Genomic DNA, 19,420 nt, shown 5'->3' on the forward strand with positions numbered 1-19,420 from the left:
ATATTTAGTAACTGGAAAACATATAGAACTATTTTGAAAAATTGTAGTAACGCAGCCACTTTTGCTCGGTAACATTTCCGTTAAATTACCTCAGCGTTACATCTGAAAACGCACACACACGGCAAACACTGCTCAGCGGAGCGACTGATTTTTCACAGAGGCAGTGAGTTGTGAAAACAGAGATAGAGAGAGAGAGAGAGACGAGTGATGAACAGAAAAGAGAAAAGCAGCAAGCAGGACACAGCGCTCCGCTCAGCCAGCGAGGCTCCGCTGCTCTGCGTGAGTGTGTCACTGTCTCATGTGGGCCCTTCAGTCCTCGAGGCGTTTTGTTCCCCCTCCCTGCGCCGGCCCCCAGCCCTGCTAATCCTTTTGAGACACACACACGCACACACATTTCCCAAGGCTCAGAGGCGCTCTACGCTGCTGCTTATCTTCGCACTCCACCGAGCTACGCCGCGCTACACACACACACACACATGCACACAGCAGATCTCAGCTCTGGCTAAAACTCCTAAAACGTCTACACTGCACGTACCTGACATGACGAAACTAGAACACACCCATTATAAAACACTGAAGATGTCTATCACTGAGAGTGATTTTCTTTTGTTCACTATAACTTGAGCATTCTAGATTTTGCCGCATTGTGCATTTGCAGTTTAGATCATGTAACTGATCTGAACAGTCTTCTAGTGTTATCATGTTGCTTTGCTCGCTTGCAGTGTAGACAGCTTTGTTGATTATTACTGGAGAGTTGCAGTTGTCGCATTGCTCGCTTGCAGTTTTGTTGACTATAATACGCTCTAGTTATTTTTTTGCATTGCACATTTGCCGTGAAGACAGCTGCACTGATTATCACGAGAGCTTTCTAGTTTTGTGGCGTCATTTCACTCGTTTTAGGTGTAGATATCTTTGTTGATGATGTTTACAATGGTAACATTCTGGTTTTGTTGCAACATGCATTTGCTATGGAGATGGCTTCGTTGATACACTGTAAAGTATCAAATAAGTACAGAATACTCAACATTATTGTAGACACCAATTACCTCAAAAAAATTAAGCAACTAAATTTTTTAAATAAACAATAATTATAAATAACAATTAAGTCTACATATATATATATATATATATATATATATATATATATATATATATATATATATTGCTTACCATATGTAATGTTTCTGATTTTTCAATTATTTTGATGCAGTGGTTGTAAAACCCAATAAATTCAGATTACTCAAAACATTTAAGTAAACAACTCAAAGATTATTTTAGCAGAATTTAATTGTAATATTGAATAAACGAACACCTAATCATTACAGTTAAGTGTTAGTTAAGGACAGCACACCAGCATGCGCTAATGTAACCAAAGAGACTATCGATATTTACTTACAACTGTTAATCAACATGCAGTATATATAGCCTTGAAGTTTCGCAGCCCATTCTCGACCTATACAGGCACTACTCTTCACCACGATGGTAATCCTAAAAGCTTAAACACCACAGAAACACATTTAAATGGCAAAACATGAATAAGAGAACATGAAACAATAACACATCTTCCCCTGTATTAATCTTGAGCAAAAACACACAAAATAACACTCAATTTCAACATTTATTCTCTCTTACAGAGTGTGACGCAAAGCATGCTAAACATAAACTCAGTTTAACGTCGAATGGACTCTTATGATAAAATCGGTGACGTCGGTAACGTCGGTAACATCGGCAACGGCGTGACATGGATGACGTCACTTTATATCGCTCAGTAAACTTAAAAATAATAATTTAAGTATAAGGGTTTACTCAAATATGTTGAGCTACACAAAAATAAAACTAAACTCCTTGTTCAGAATCAATGATTTAACAGAATTTAATTGCAGCGTACTCACTCTTTATACTTTTTTTTTACTTGCAGTGTAGACTGCTTTATTTATTTTAACAGTCATTGTAGTTTTGTCATGTCAGTTTACTCTCTAGCATTCAGAATTGTTGGTTTAACTTAAAAAAGTTAAAGTTACCTGGTTGCCTTAAAAATTTTAAGTTCATTGAAATTAAAAATTTGTGTTAATACAATGAAGGCAATTGGTTTAATCAACAGAAACTCAAATATGAACCACATTAATTATTGAAGTTGATTTGACAAAAGAAAACAGTGTTGTGATAACAAATCATGAAAATTGTCTTTTGTTGCATTGATTGCAATGAAGACAACGTCATGGATTATAATAGAAACGGTCCAGTTTTGCCACCCTGCTTTACTTGTTTGCAATGCCGAAAAACATCTACATTTATTAATTTTAATTTGTCGCATTTTTCACTTGCATTGTGTCATTGATTATAAAGCAAGTATTCTATAATTTTTGCGTCATTCACTTCTCAGTAAACATTTGGACGTCCCTCTGACATGTCCTTTCATGGCTGAAAAATAGTTCCAAAAAGAAATTTGAATAGACGTCTTTGACGCTATTTTATTAATTAATTAATTATTATATATTGACCTACACGTAACTAAAAGTCAAAGTAACAATTATACATGCAAACCCAGAGAATTGACATGTACAAATGTATCTGAATGCATTTTTAGGAAATGTTCTGTGTTACATATCTTTACCGATTTATGCCATCCTACCGCGATTATTTTTGGTCAGGGACACGACGTTGCTGTCGGACCAATGTTTGCTGGGTTGCAGTATACACATTTTTTGCTGATTATAATGGGAGAGTTCTAGTTTTGTTGCATTGCATGCCTGCAGTGCAGGCCGATTTGTTGGAACTTTGCTCACATGCAATGTAGACAGATTCGCTGATTATAACAGAAACTATCTAGTTTTGTCACCACAAGCTTTACTTGCTAGCAGTGTCGAAAGACAGTCAACATTCATTTTGTTGCATTTCTCACTTGCAATGTAGGTTTGATTATTTCACTGATTATAAGACAAGTATTCTAGATTTGTTTTGGCACTCAATTGCAGTGTACACAGCTTTGTTGATTATAATGCAAGAATTTTGGTATTGTCGCATTGCACTCTTGCAGTGTAGACTGCTTTGTTGCAGCACTTCACACACATGTAATGCAGACAGATTTGCTGATTATAACAGAAACATTCTAATTTTGTCAGCTTCCTTTGCTGGCTTGCAGTGTCAAAAGACAGCTACATTTATTAATATTAGTTTGTTGCATTTCTCACTTGCAATGTAGATTTAATTTCATTCATGTTTCTTCGCACACTTGCAGTGTAGACAGCTTCATTGATTGTACTGACTGTGCTCTAGTGTTGTTGCATCATTGTTGACTCTCCACTCCACCGTGTAATTTACCACAGTTTTAACAATTTGTGCGGGATCATCTCATCCCTGTATAATTAGTACTTCATAATTCCATAACATAAGATGCTTTAAAGAGCCTCACATTTCTTCTGGAGTGTTCATAGAGGGGTCAGCCAGGATGCAGATGTCTCGCAAATGTCTGACTGTCATTTATAGTTTTTGGAAACAGAACGGCACCCTTTGAACACATGAAAAATGAGAGAAGATATATTTTTTGGACTGCCTTAACCAAGGTAAAGTCATTAATAAATAAATTTAATAATAATAATAATAATAATAATCATCACAATTTTACAGCCAGTTTTAATATCCCTGCAAAAGTGTTTTAAATGCTCTTCCTTCTCTTGCAGACAATCTCTGATGCCGTTTGGAAGAATTTGACAGATAATACAAATTTTGTTCATACACGTCATCAAGTCGGTCTGTTTCGGTCCAACTTTTCTGTTTTCTTTTTCAGCACGGACCTTCAGTCGGCTTCTTGGCAGACTGTTAGCTGTCCCATAATCCTCTTTGATGCAAGAAGTAGAGGTCAGGGCAGGGTCGTGGTTGCTGCGAGAGCTCACATGCACGCAAACACATGCACCAGGAATTTTATTCTAGGCTGACTTCCTCTGATCACTGCAGATTTTCCCAACAGCACAGTCTGTCGCTCTCTCTCTCTCTCTCTCTCTCTCTCTCTCTCTAAACATCTGTGTGTGATCGGAGTCGTGCATAAATTATTCTCCGGCAGCAGCGCCATGTCTGCGTCTCTCGTGTGTTTTCTCCTGCCTCCTCTGACTCTTTCAGATAGCAAACGGTGCAGAGAATCTGTTAGATTGCGATGTCTAAGCAGTGGCACCTACGCGATGGTGCTGCGTTATGAAGAGAGCGGCCTGTGCTGCCGCCGAGTTTCACATCACTTTAGCACTGCTGCTCACACAAAAGGACATCCTGTTTCCTGAAACACACACACACATTTAGTCCATTGTGATCTTTGAGCACTCTCACTTTCTAAGTTAACCCTTTACAGCATCTCTCGCTGTATACAGACCAATAGAGCTCTTTTACTTTTTTTGCGTCTGTCTTTTTTCTGCGGCTTACGGAAGAGGATTAGGGCCAAGCAATAATAAAAAAATAAAACCATCTCGAGATTAAAGTTGTTAAATTTCGAGAAAAAACTCATTAAATTTCGAGAAAAAAGTCGAGATAAAATGTTGAGAATAAACTCGTTAAATTACGAGAAAAAAACTCGTTAAATTTCGAGAAAAAAGTCGAGATAAAATGTTGAGAATAAACTCGTTAAATTACGAGAAAAAAACTCGTTAAATTTAGAGAAAAAAAAGTCGAGATAAAATGTTGAGAATAATGTCATTAAATTACGAGAAAAAGCTGTTAAATTACGAGAACAAATTTGTTAAATTATGAGAAAAATGACGTTAAATTTCGAGAAAAAAGTCGAGATAAAATGTTGAAAATAAAGTCATTAAATTAACTAATTTATTCTCGTAATTTAACGAAATTGTTCTTGTAATGTAACGACTTTTTCCTCGTAATTTTATGACATTATTCTCAACATTTTATCTTGACTTTTTTCTCGTAATTTAACGACTTTTTTCTCGTAATTTATTGACTTTATTCTCAACATTTTATCTCGACTTTTTTCTCAAAATTTAACGAGTTTGTTCTCGTAATTTAATTACTTTTTTCTCATAATTTAATGACTTTATTCTCAACATTTTATCTCGACTTTTTTCTCGAAATTTAACAACTTTTTCTCATAATTTAACGAATTTGTTCTCGTAATTTAATGACTTTATTCTCAACATTTTATCTCGACTTTTTTCTCAAAATTTAACGGGTTTGTTCTCGTAATTTAATTACTTTTTTCTCGTAATTTAATGACTTTATTCTCAACATTTTATCTCGACTTTTTTCTCAAAATTTAAAATTTTTCTCATAATTTAACGAATTTGTTCTCGTAATTTAATGACTTTTTTCTCGTAATTTAATGACTTTATTCTCAACATTTATCTCGACTTTTTTCTCGAAATTTAATGATTTTTTTTTGTCGTAATTTAACGAGTTTATTCTCAACATTTTACTCATCCCCATGTCATCCAAGATGTTTATGTCTTTCTTTCTTCAGTCGAAGAGCAATTAATGAAAAAGATTGCATAAAGAGGAGAATGATGCCACAAAAATTAAAAAGAGATGATACTGAGGAAGAAAAAGAAGGTGAAAGAGCGGGAATCTGGCAAAAGTGATGGAGAGGTGCTGAAGAAGCGACAGGCAAGTAGACACCTCTGCAGTATTTAGCAGAGACTGTGTGTGCGCGTCTGTGACAGCTTTTTGCATGACTAATGTGCCAGTGAGAGCCTGAGTCTGCGTTTACTGCCGCCCAGAGCTGCCCAAGACCAACAGCGCCGCCCGACCAATGAATATTTAAAGCCTGTGTGTGTGTGTGTGTGTGGAGCTAGGATCATTTATTAATGCCGGCGGAGAGAGAGAGATGAATAGATTGGCTGTGTACACAGAGCCAGGGCCAGGACGAGGTGAATGGCAGAGCAGTGTGAGTGTGTGTGTGTGTGTGTGTGTGTGTGTCACCCTGCGCTGTCTTCTGTTTGGTCTGAGGGACTGAAGCCCTGCGTCTATTTTTAGATCCATTATACATCCATTATTAATCTCTCCATCCAGCCCTGATGAAAAGAGAACCATCACCCGAGCAACCGGACCACAAACGCACATCCAAACACTCACAAAAGCGAAGGCTAATCGGAGCATGTGCAGGTCGCAATATGATCAAATGTGCGAATGTTACTTTTCTGCTTATTTCATTTGGTCAACATAAACATTAATGAATATTTATTTTGAGAACAACTTAAAATATGCACTTTAAAAATCCTCTGCGGATACGTAATGTCTTCCCAGCTAACAGAATTTGAAGAAAGTTGTAGTTTGTGTTTCATTTCTCTTTCTTTCTTTCTTTCTTTCTTTCTTTCTTTCTTTCTTTCTTTCTTTCTTTCTTTCTTTCTTTCTTTCTTTCTTTCTTTCTTTCTTTCAGTGTTTGTTCACAGCAGGTGTTTGAATGATTGAAATAATGTTTCAGGAACACCATACTAACCTTTAAATAACATTCTACTAACATTAAGAAAACTGGACAATGTATGTTCTTGGAATGTTACAAATCAACGTTCCTACAATGTTGAATTTTAGATCAAAATTAAGTTGAAAGAACGTTTGAAGAACACCATACTAACCTTTAAATAACATTCTACTAACATTAAGGAAACTGGACAATGTATGTTCTTGGAATGTTACAAATCAACGTTCCAATGTTGAATTTTAGATCAAAATTAAGTTGAAAGAATGTTTAAGGAACATCATACTAACCTTTAAATAACATTCTACTAACATTAAGGAAACTGTAAATTTTATGTTCTTGGAATTTTACAAATCAACATTCCTAGAATGTTGAATTTTAAATCAAAATTAAGTAGAAAGAACGTTTGAGGAACATTATACCTTATAAAAACATCAAGAAAACTGGACATTTTTTACATTCCCAGAACCAACACTGAATATTTAGAGAACGTTCTTATAACAAAATTCTGTTAGTTGGGTAACCATATCAGTTTTCTTATTTATTTTCATTATCTTGGTTTATGGCTCAATGTTTTAGTCAAATGTTTGTGTTAAAATTCTCCTGGATGAATTATTAAAATCCACATGCTGCATTGTCAACCAGTGTTACTTATTGTTTCACAAAGTAAATGACTTTGCATAGGATGTCAGATGTTTTTTCCCCCCCCAGAATTAACCAATCAGTTGTGAGGGAGGATTTCAAAATAATTGTGTAGTGATTGTGATTGCTTTGATTTATGACCTCAAAACCATAGATTTTACTAACAGGACAATCACCAGCCCAGGTAAGAGCCTCAGCCAGTGAGGAAAAAAGGAATAATGCTTTACTTCCTTCAAAAGTTCAAAAAGTATGGAGAAACAGGCTTAGACTACATGAGACAAAGTGGGTGCTACCATTCTGGAAGAGAAAGTGTTGAAAAGTAACTTATTATTTAGTTTTAATAATGTTATGCATTTACTTTACGATTCCTACACACTGTTTACTGCTGCTGACGATCCGTGGAGTTTCTCTGAGGTTAAACGAGCCGTGTATGAAAATGATGTGTGTAACGGTTAGCTGTTCGACCACAAGCCTTTACAACAGGGTTTTCCCCTTTATACAGGTGTGTGTGTGTTTTCGCCTACATAGAGGGACGGATTGACTCATATCGAGACTGAGGAGCTGGCAATGAGCAAGAACGAGAAAACGTGAGTGAGAGTGAAAACACACGCACACGAGCGCGCGCACACAGAGACAGATTTCGCTCTGAGAATGTGTATGCGAAGAAGGAGAGATGTTTGTCGTCAACTTGGCCTAATGAATAATCACTATCTTCTCGAGTCCTCTCTCATTTTTCAAAACCTCGCGCTTTTCTGAGCGCAGCACGACGAGTGTGTGTGTGTGTGTGTGTGTGTGTGTGTGTTCGCGTCTGACAGTCGTGTGTGTGTGTGCACTTCCTGAGCAGCATTAACTCTGCCTCCGGTTTCCAGCGGCGAGAGGAAGGGAAAATTAATTCCGCGCAGAGGAGAAAGCGTGCGCCCGAGAGAGAGGAGACCCAACAGAAGGGGTCTGAAATGGGTCAAGAGTGTTCGGCGCTCTGTCGTAAAACACATAAGCGCACGTTCACACTCACGCACGCAACATATTGGATTATGACGGTGAGAGACGGAGCCGAGGATTTCTCATTTTGAACCCCTGACGTCCCTGTAATACATTTCTGATAAATGATTGTGTTTCAAAGTAATGAATTAGCCTCATTAAGCGGATGACTGGATCTCAAGAAAGGCGAGGGAAAAACTCCGAAGGGGGAGGTGCGGGGGGAGAGATTTCATCAGCGAGCGAGCGGAGATAAGAAAGCGCGTGTGTGCGTACGAAAACGGGAGGCGGGAGTGAGAGAACGGGCGTGTGTCTGCGCAGTAGGAGAACAGAGGAGTGACAAGCTTTGTGCGGAGAGATCGAGCGAGCGAGCGAGCGCAGGAGGGAAGCCGTAGAGGAGGGAAAGAGAGGGGAGGAGGGAACCAGCCTGGTGGGAGATTAAGAAGGGCTGTTTTAGCACAGCGCAGGGCGCAGCGTTCCCGCTGGCTTCTTATCTGGATCTTTGATGCCGCTCGCGAGACTGCGCTGCACAGAGATTCAGAGAGTCGTTTTTCCCTGTGCTTAACTTTTTCCCCTCTTCTGATTTTTTTTTTTTCTTTCTTCTTTTTCTGTAATGGCAGTATCTCTGCATTGTTTAGGTTTGTGTAGCTCGATCACCTGTGCTGCCTGTTTCTCTGTGCTTGTGCAACGTAAAGAAAAAGCTGTATCTTAAAACATAGGCTATACTGTTCATGTCTGTATTTTTAGGTTTTTGTTGTTGTTGTTGGTGTCTGTATTTCAGTTCTCTGTCTTGTCTGTTTCAGTTCTGTCTGTATTCTGTTGTGTCTGTTTCAGATCTCTCTTGGGCTTTTCACACTGCACACACGAAGGATTAGTTCACCAAAAAATGAAAATAATGTAATTTATTACTCACCCTCATTCCGTTCTACACCCGTAAGAACTTTGTAAATCTTCGGAACACAAATTAAGATATTTTTGTTGAAATCCGATGGCTCAGTGAGGCCTGCATAGCCAGCAATGATATTTCCTCTCTCAAGATCCATTAATGTACTAAAAAAATATTTAAATCAGTTCATGTGAGTACAGTGGTTCAATATTATAAAGCGACGAGAATATTTTTAGTGCGGCAAAAAAACAAAATAACGACTTATTTAGTGATGGCCGATTTCAAAACACTGCTTCAGGAAGCTTCGGAGCATTATGAATCAGCGTGTCGAATCAACGATTCGGAGCACCAAAGTCACGTGATTTCAACAGTTTGGCGGTTTGACACGCGATCCGAATCATGATTCGACACTCTGATTCATAATGCTCCGAAGCTTCGGCTATCACTATATAAGTCGTTATTTTGTTTTTTTGCCGCACTAAAAATATTCTCGTCGCTTTATAATATTAATATTGAACCACTGTACTCACATGAACTGATTTAAAAATGTTTTTAGTACATTAATGGATCTTGAGAGAGGAAATATCATCGCTGGCTATGCAGGCCTCACTGAGCCATCGGATTTCATCAAAAATATCTTAATTTGTGTTCCGAAGATTTACAAAGTTCTTACGGATGTGGAACGGAATGAGGGTGAGTAATTAATGACATTATTTTAATTTTTGGGTGAACTAACCCTTTAAGTTAATGTAATCTTACGTCCGTTTTTTGCTTTTCGTCAGCTGTTTTCAAAGCGATTTTATGTTATTTTTATTCTGTTTTGCCATAATTGACACAAAAACACGATACTCTCATGGGGTCATCAAGTGGTCAACATGTGAAGGTCTGAAGTGGGACATTTCATTTGGGATATTCCCACGTCCGACCTCGTCTGGAACGCAGCATTAGAATGTTACAGCTAGATGCTTAGCAACCGACAACCAATCACGTGTCTTATATTCATGTGCTTTGGGCAGCTACACTTGCGCGATATATAAACAGTCGTTTCTGCTTATGATAGGAAAAATGTCAAACGGCGATGGAAAACGTAACAGTTGGAGTGAAGAAGAGACCGTTTCATTCTTACCTTTATAGTTCGAAACGTTCATTCAGAAAAACTTTATATTACAGTCAGCATGACTCGGCGTAATATGAGGACACGCAATGCTAGAGCCTTTATGTAAACAGGTCATGTGCTGCGTTTGTCCAATCAGAAACACTGACACCACGAATATTCAAACAAGGACTTTAACCCGTGGTTTAGGAATGTGAAGTGTGAAACGGCAGCTTATGAATACCCAGGATTAACTGTTAACCATGGGTAAATTATGAGCAGTGTGAAACGGGAATAAAGATAACCCAGGAATCCGTTTACCTGGGGTTTAGACGAGGTCTGTTTCACGTGAGAAAAGCCCTTCTGTTGTGTCTGTTTCTCTGTCATGTCTTTATTTTTTGTGTATTCTATTTCTCTCTGTTGTGTATTCTATTTTGTCTTGTCCGTTTCAGTTCTGTCTGTCATGTCTGTATTCTAGTTTTTTGTCATTGTTGTTGTGTCTGTGTTTCACTTTATTTTGATTGTCCACTTATACATTATAACAAGTAACTTTGCAACTACATGTCAACTACTAGATTATTAGTAGACTGTCTGCTTGATATCTGCTAACACTTTTTTTTCATGGTCCCCCAACAGACGTTCTACTGACTATTAAAAGTAAATTTTCATCTACATGTCAACTTATTCTACTAACCCTGTCTTCTAACAGTCTAACAAGTTACTTATAGTTAGTAGAATGTCTAAAGTGGACCATCGAAATAAAGAAACCCTGTCTGTATAGTTTGTTTTTGTTGTGTCTGTGTTTCAGTTCTGTACGGAAGAGGATTAGGGCCAAGCAATAATAAAAAAATAAAACCATCTCGAAATTTAACTTTAAAAAAAGCCGAGATAAAACGTTGAGAATAAAGTCATTAAATTACCAGAAAAAAGTCGTTAAATTATGAGAACAAATTCATAATTTAACGAATTTGTTCTCATAATTTAACGACTTTTTTCTCATAATTTAATGACTTTATTCTCAACATTTTATCTCCACTTTTTTCTCGAAATTTAGCGACATTTTTCTCATAATTTAACAAATTTGTTCTCGTAATTTAACGACTTTTTTCTCGTAATTTAATGACTTTATTCTCAACATTTATCTCGACTTTTTTCTCGAAATTTAACAAGTTTTTTTTCTCGTAATTTAATGAGTTTATTCTCAACATTTTATCTCGACATTTTTCTTGAAATTTAACGACATTTTTCTCATAATTTAACGAATTTGTTCTCATAATTTAACAAGTTTTTTCTCGTAATTTAACGAGTTTATTCTCAACATTTTATCTCGACTTTTTTCTAGAAATTTAACAACATTTTTCTCATAATTTAACAAATTTGTTCTCGTAATTTAACAACTTTTTTCTCGTAATTTAACGAGTTTATTCTCAACATTTTATCTCGACTTTTTTCTAGAAATTTAACAACATTTTTCTCATAATTTAACAAATTTGTTCTCGTAATTTAACGACTTTTTTCTCGTAATTTAATGACTTTATTGTCAACATTTATCTCGACTTTTTTCTTGAAATTTAACGACATTTTTCTCATAATTTAACGAATTTGTTCTCATAATTTAACGATTTTTTTCTCGTAATTTAACGAGTTTATTCTCAACATTTTATCTCGACTTTTTACTCGAAATTTAACAAGTTTTTTCTCGAAATTTAACAACTTTAATCTCGAGATGGTTTTATTTTTTTATTATTCCTTGGCCCTAATCCTCTTCCGAAGTTCTGTCTGTTGCGTCTGTATTCTATTTTTTTTATCATGTCTGTTTCTGTTTTGTGTTTGTTTCTCTGTTGTCTTTATTTTGTTTTTTGTGTCTGTATTTTAGTTCTGTCTGTTGCGTCTGTGCTTCAGTTCTGTCTGTTGTGTCTGTATTCTAGTTTTTTGATGTTTCTGTACTTCAGTTCTGTGTCATCTGTAGTTTTCTGTGTCTCATCTATGCTTCAGTTCTGCGTCATGTCTCTATTTAACTTCTCTCTGATGTTTCTTTATTCTAGTTGTCCATGCCTCATCTGTGTTTCAGTCTTGAGCCACATCAGTTCTAACACAGATACCTAAACAAAAGGAATGCCAGAAAACTAGAATACAGATATTTCAGAATATTGAAACAATGAAACAGACACAACTAGAATTCCATTTGTCTCTGTTTCAGTTCTTTGTTCTATCTGTATTCCAGTTGCTTGCTGTGTCCATTTTAGCTATGTCTACTGTATGTCTCATACAGTTGTCTGTGTTGTGTCTGTGACATATATGCATATATCACATATATTGCAGGTTCTCTATGTTGTGTCTGTCTTTCGCATGTGGCGGTAAAAAGCTGGAAGCCTGTATGCGTTCACCTCAACACAGCACATATGGAAACAATGGAGCCAACAGCTGTCACGGGGTGTGTTTGAACGGCCTGGGAGATGGAGGAGCTTAGGGGATGGGTGTGTGTGTGTGCGTGTGTGTGTGTTTGCCGCGTGCACAAACAAGTGGCCAAAATCAAACCCAGCGATCTGTTGAGCATTGACATTGTGTGAGTACGAGTGAGTCTTTGGGGAGAGAGCCCCCTGTTTAGTGAGAACAATGAATTGAATCGGAGGATAAGACAAAGCGGGGCAGGAGGCAAAATGTAGGCAATAAATTTCAATTGCGTGCTTTTCTTCCGCTCCGGGCAGTTAGAGAGAGAGAGAGAGAGAGAGGTAGGGAGACGGATGACAGAATAGGGAAAGCAATCTCTGCCCATCAACCATAAATCACTAACTAGCAAAAGAAAAAAAAAAATGGATATAACAACATTTTTCACTGAGCGCAAAGCGGAGATTAGGAACGTTAAGTCCTGGAAAGCATAACATCTCAAACCTTTTCCTCCCGAAAACACGACCACACACCCCGCCATTTCCATTTTGACATCACATGCTGCATCTTTAATAAATTTCAGTGTTTTAAGGACATGCTTTGGATTGACACTTGATGCCCAAACTAAAACCTGCATCCTGAAGCAATTCGCAAACCATCCTGCAAATCTCTGCTCTGCTTGAGAGGCACGATACGTCTTTTATATGAGTTCACACACACACACACACACACACGCAGCCTTCCAGTGCTGATTAGAAAATGCATTATTCATTATAAATCTGCACACGAGTCACACAGACGTGGAAGAATAGAAAGAGATTGAAAGAGAGGGAGCGGTAGGTAGAGGGTGGATGTACCATTTTATCAATTTTCCCTCTTGAGAGGATGGAAAAAGTGTGTAAATGTGTCAGGGAGCGTGTGTGTGTGTGTGTGCGCGTGTGGGCGTGGCTGCCCTTTGGGACGCATTGACCCTCTAATTGACCCTGTCCTCATAGTCACCGGCCGACATGCACAGATCCAGCGGGGCTAAACGCTCGCAACACTCCTGCCTGCCAGTCAAATCCACGGGGGGGCTGACACTCTCCAGAGCGCGCACACACACACACACACATTAATATTCAGCGTGTGTGCGCGTGTGTACAGACCCTGTCCCTGGTGGCCGCCTGCTACGCCGTTCCACAGTGCAGCGGTCCGTCGAGATTTAGAGACCCGAGACTGCTATTACTCACCAGCTGACAGCACACACAAATGCGCGCTCACACACACACACACACACAGACAGCAGAGCAGCTTGGAACGCCCTCAACAACCGCGGCACGACACTAATACAGCAGTACAGCGAGGCAGCAAATACTGGCTGAGATACCAACATGGAGAATAACAATCTGAACTCTCACAGAAACCTTGGTGTCTTTGATTTCAACCAAAGCCTGAGCGGTTATACATTTTTGACCTTGTGTAGAGTTTGTTTTGATTTGTGAAATTCTCGTTTTAGCCTCAAGAATGTGCAAAAAAACTGTTATTTACTTATGAATGCTTCAATTTTTTATGCACATTACATAAAGACAAAGACTTTGGAAAAATAGTCCAAAATTAGAATTCCCCCCCCCCCCCCCCCAAAAAAAAAAATCCCCCCTCAAAGTTAAAGTTGTAGTTCTTTCTTGTGCAAATGTAGTTTATATTGACTTGCAAACACTTTTTTTTGTGAAATCTTTGTGTTTGCCTCAAATGTATAAAATCAGTTTTCTTATGCAGAACAGAATAAGAAACACTCAGATTTTGTATTTTATAAACACAAAGACTTTGGAAACAAACAAACAAAAAACATAAATGTTTAAGTTTAAACATGAAGAATAATAATCCAAACTTTGCCGAAAACTCAAGTTTTTGTTCTTGTGAAAATGTACTACATTTAATGTAGTTTAATTTGATTTGTGAAGAAGATAAACATTTAAGGATAAGCTTTTATTCATAAAAATTCTTATTTTGCCTCAAAAATATACGAAAAAATTGTATGAGTGCTTTGTATCTTTTATGTATTTGGCAGACGCTTTTATGCAAATGCATTTACATTTTATCAGTTCTTGCTTTCCCTGGGAATCGAACCCATGACCTTAGCATTGCTAGCACCACACTGTAATGTAATGTTTGAGCTAGTGGAAACATGCTGTGATTACGTACATTTTTATGCAAATATGAGTTTTCACGGATAAAATGCGGTTTATTCCCTTTGTGAATCAATATTTGTTAAATATGCAGGGGCAGTTGTGGCCTGATGGTTAGAGAGTAGGACTTGTAACCTGAAGGTCACAGGTTCGAGTCTCAGTACCGGCAGGAAATGTAGGTGGGGGAGTGAATGAACAGCACTCTCTTCCGCTCTCATATACCCACAACTAAGGCACCTCGAGTCGCCCCCCCCCCCCCCCCCAAAATGGATGCCCACTGCTCTGAGTGTGAATTACCAAAAAAAAAAAAAAACGTGTTTAGAACATAGAATACTTTAATACTGCAGTGTTGTGATACAATGAATGTTGGGCTAAAATTAAGAGTAAAATCAGCAATCCATTTATTCATGAAACTCTCTAAAAAACCTCTGTTTGTTCACCTACACATGACAGAATAAGAAAACCAGACTTTTTTATGCCGATTACATACACATGCACAAGAGTCGAGACCGTGGTAAACTCAGACGTTCCGTGAAAGCCCCCAGACAGGAATTTTCCGATAAACAGCCACACGCTCACAAGCATACGGCCGCGCTATGGGGGAAATAATGACATCATGGTCACGGCAGGTCTGCTGGCAGAGCGTAGGCGACTGTGGGCCGGGGAGAGGAAACGCCACTATGTGTGTGTGTGCGTGTGCGTGTGTGTTTCCTGAAAAGGCTGGGAAACACTAGCGTCGGCTGGGGGAAAAAACCTTTGAGGCTGTTCATCAAGCTGTTCATGGAATCCGTGTGTTTCACCAGCGGAGACTTCCAGCAGAGAGAAAGGAAAGGAAGGATTGATGAGGTCCGAAAGACGATAGTAGGTGAGAGGAATGAAAAAATGACAGCGCAATAGCAAACAGGCTTAAACTGGAGGAGGGAAAAAAAATCAAAAGTGTGAAAAGTGTGAATTTTCCAGGGGAATATTTCAGGAAGGCACACTAGTGCGATTTGTTTTTAAAATGCATAACTTTTGCTTCAGTTTTGCTGGCGTCCACACTACTCCGAAATTTTCGACCTTCGAAAACTGAGTGTAGACGGACCAAAATGGAGACTTTTGAAAACGAAGGCGTGGCTGCCCACATTCGCTCCCTGATTGGGTCTTCTGGATCATTGCATATCCTTCCCTGATTCGTCAAGCCTCTATCATATGACCATTCCGCTACTGGAAGACGACAATAACACACCAGCCTCGACAACTGTGTAAACAATAACATGGAGACGGAACTGCAAGCTTTGTTTTTCTTTTTAGCAGCCATTGTACAGTTAAACTCTGCATTTTATAATACTGCAGATGCCTATGCGCAAGAGGCAATCTATTATTAGAAAAATCGGCAACGTGTGATGTGTTTTCGGTCATGTAGTGTGGACAGAGATCTTTTCTGAAAAGCAGTTGAAATGACAGTACGGACGAGGATCGTTTACATTTTAAAACGCTGTGTTAAAATGAAAACGCACAAGTGTGAACATAGCCTTAGTGTCATGTGGTAAAGAACGTCATTACATGTATTGCATTTATTAGTGGAGTTGAGAAACGCAAAGTGACAGTTTTGACCTTGACTTTTGTCTCTTTCAGGTCTCAGGAAGTGAACTATAGCATGAAGACATATCTGGTGAACCTCTCTCAGAACCGGCTTCATTTCAACTGACTTGAAAGTCGAACAGTGATGTAACTGACTGTAATCTGCCTTCAAATGTTGCGTTTTGAGTGGTTGTTGAAAATGACTTTTTCTTGATTTCTCCCTGCCGTCCCCCCTTTTAACATAGAGATGAAAAAAGCTCCTTTCGGTTGTCTATTTTCCCAGAATCCACCTGAAAGCAGAAAGCACTTTTTAGTTCATTCTGTATCAAAAGACATCTGCTTACTAGCCAATTTTACACTGCAGTGAGAGAAATCAAGGATGAGAAGTAACCGTTTGAGTCATCTTTGGCCGGCAGACATTGACATTTTAGACAATCGATTAATACAACCAGACTTTAAGGAGTGTTTGGTCAGGTCTTACAGCTCTCTGAACCAGAAACGACCTTCCTGTTCTCTCATGAACAAATGGAAAGACCCGTCTTCCTGAGATCAAACTTGAACACAGTCTGTATTTATACAACAACAGATAGTTATGGCTCTGAAATTTGATTGGATGAAAAAAGTGCATACAACGTTGACTGCACTTCCTTTAAATTCTATATTAATACCTACAACATTCATTAATATTAAAACAATATTGTTTATTATTATTATATAGAATTATTAAAAAATAAAACAACTAAATAATAATAATACATTTGATCATTTATTGATCTGTAATCCAATTGATATTTGCTATTATTTCTAAAATATTAAGACATTAAAAGCTGTGTGTGATTAACCTTAAACAATGGTAAAATCACTCAAGTGGCTTATTTAATAGAAAAAACATTTGCTTTATATACGAAAGGAAACTTTTTGATCGTTGTCTCTGAAGCAAGCACATGGTTTCAACTCCTAAGACATCCATATGCACAAAGGGTTTTCTTTCAGGGTATGGCAGGCCTGGGCTTTCACTCTTTAGTTTTCCCAAACGATTCCAAAGTTTGACAGAGGAACTGTCAAAACAAAGTACGTTGTCCATTGAAACCCATTAAGCTAAAGCATAGCAGAAAGACTTTCGCCCGAGACCTTTTCAAGTAAAAGTGTGTTTCAGCTTAAGCGGAGCTGCTGAGACTTCGGAATTTGTTTGCCCAAGTACCTTTGTTTACTCCAGGTTTTCTCTGGCAGAACATGCATGCAGCGGCACGAAAACGTGTTTATGTCTGTCTGTTTTCCTACTCGCGTTTACCAGCCAGACCAAAAGTACCTCACAAAACCACACATTCATCAGACTTCCGAAAGAATATTTTTCTAATGTCTTTCTATTTTCTGTGGACCACGTTTATGCCATGCTGCTGATTACCACAGAGATTAGTGTACTCGTTCTAAACTAATAGAAATGATCATAACCTTAAAGACGAAGAGGGAAATGGAGTTGGTCAAATAATGATTATTACCAAACAGGTTTACCTTGAGAAAGCATTTTAATTTATGTAACTCATTTATTAGATATATTATATCAGAATATTATTATAATAGATTAACATATTACTTAATGTAATTGTTTATTAATTGAATTATATATTGTTATAAATTATAAATGTATTTTTATTATTATTCATTATGAATTCATTTATGTATTATAAATCTATATGATTACTTATAATATATTATTTACAGCATATATTTCTTTTTTTCCATCCAAGACAAATGTTATACATGAGCATGCAGGGTGTGTTTATTAAAAAGCGCCTCTCGTTATGCAAATACTAAGAGTTTTATGTACGTTACAGTGCGCACATATATGCGTGTCTGCGTCTGTAGGGGAAGCGCTAGCGTTGATCAGCTGGGAACAAGCGTTTGTGTGTGTATTTGCGTGTCGGGCTCCCCGTGGCGCTGCCTGCCAGGCGCTGTCACCAGCCCGTGATTGACAGCTCTGATAAGCGGTGAGGCAGGCTGCAAATTCTGCCAGCGCACGTCACGCTCAACGTGCGTGTGTGTATGTGAGGCAGCCTGCGAACACTGCCAATGTACGTCACACTTACCCTGTCGGCCTCGTATCAGTCAGAGGGAGAGGGAGAGAGGGAGGCAGTTAGCGGAATGAAAGACTGCCGCAAGCCGGAGAGGGAAGTAGAGTGCGGAAGAGGGGAGAGAGGGAGGGAGACAGGCTGTCAGGCGAGAGCAACGGAGAGGAAAAAAAGGACCGTAGAAACAGACACACGAGAGACACGGACGGAGGAAACTCGTGGACAGGTTGGATGGTTTCACGAGGAGGAGCATGGTGAGATGAAGAGAGAGAGAGAGAGAGAGAGTTTATGTGCAGTTCACCTGCAGAAGGAGAGGAACATATACTCCCTCGAGTCACAGAAACATCAGCCCACTTCGTGTGTGTGTGTGTAAACAGCACAAAAAGACAAAAACAGACACCCACTTTTAGAAAATTTCATGTTGTTTTTCCACTTATTGTTATGAATTTCAAGTAAAAACAAATGGGAAACACACGTAAGGCCCGTTCACAGCTCACACCGAAAATCGATAACTATATTAGCGCCCACACCAGTTTTTTTTCTGTTTATGTTTATGCTCCAGTCTATACCGTTTTAAAGTCACCATGAAATCAAAATTGACAATTCATATTTTTTGGAATATTTATTAGGCCTATACTGCCCTACAAAGCAAAAAGGCAGTAACTGCATTTTTGATCAAAAATTAGTTATTGTCATTTTCATGACATTCAAGGCATCCTTTGTTATGTGACAAAACATCTTATCTGAAATGTGTGTCGTTTTGGAGTAACATAACAGCAACATGTCCAATAATCTACCTACAACTACTTAGGCTGGATGACAGGATAACTTTTAAGTCATTTTTCTCAGTTCTGCACTCTGCATAGTTACTGCCTTTTTGCTTTGTAGGGCAGTATAAATTATTCATCTACGGAGCCCCACACATGACATGCAAGAAAAAAAATTAAATCGTGCGCACGATTTACAATTTCGTTCCCTCGATTTACTAAATCGCAGTAATAAAATAGTAAATCGCGCGCACGTTTTAGAAAATCGAAGGAACGAAATAGTAAATCGTGTGCACGATTTAGCCTACTATTTTTTTCCTGCATGTCATGTCCGGGGCTCTGTATTTATCTGTGCACATCATTTAAAAAAAAATAATGTGCCCGAATAATCTTCGGCACGAGGATGGGGCAACCTGTCACTCATATCCACGGCAATGGCAAACCACAGCAATCCAATCAATTC

At 38.2% G+C, this 19,420-nt stretch overlaps 1 long non-coding RNA gene across 3 annotated transcripts in view; it reads left to right on the top strand.

The window, feature by feature from the left end:
- LOC125263660 overlaps positions 1-19,420 on the top strand; it is a 106,083-nt gene that overhangs the window by 36,854 nt on the left and 49,809 nt on the right. Inside the window, exons 1-2 of one of the 3 annotated variants that reach the window (XR_007183865.1) lie at positions 15,143-15,423; positions 16,176-16,268. The exons of the other annotated variants lie outside the window; for them this stretch is intronic. This is a non-coding gene — a long non-coding RNA (uncharacterized LOC125263660). Of the gene's footprint in view, positions 1-15,142; positions 15,424-16,175; positions 16,269-19,420 lie in introns of those variants that run through there. 3 annotated transcript variants of the gene reach the window in all.

Source organism: Megalobrama amblycephala, linkage group LG2 (assembly GCF_018812025.1).
Source record: "Megalobrama amblycephala isolate DHTTF-2021 linkage group LG2, ASM1881202v1, whole genome shotgun sequence".
Lineage (NCBI taxonomy): Eukaryota > Metazoa > Chordata > Actinopteri > Cypriniformes > Xenocyprididae > Megalobrama > Megalobrama amblycephala.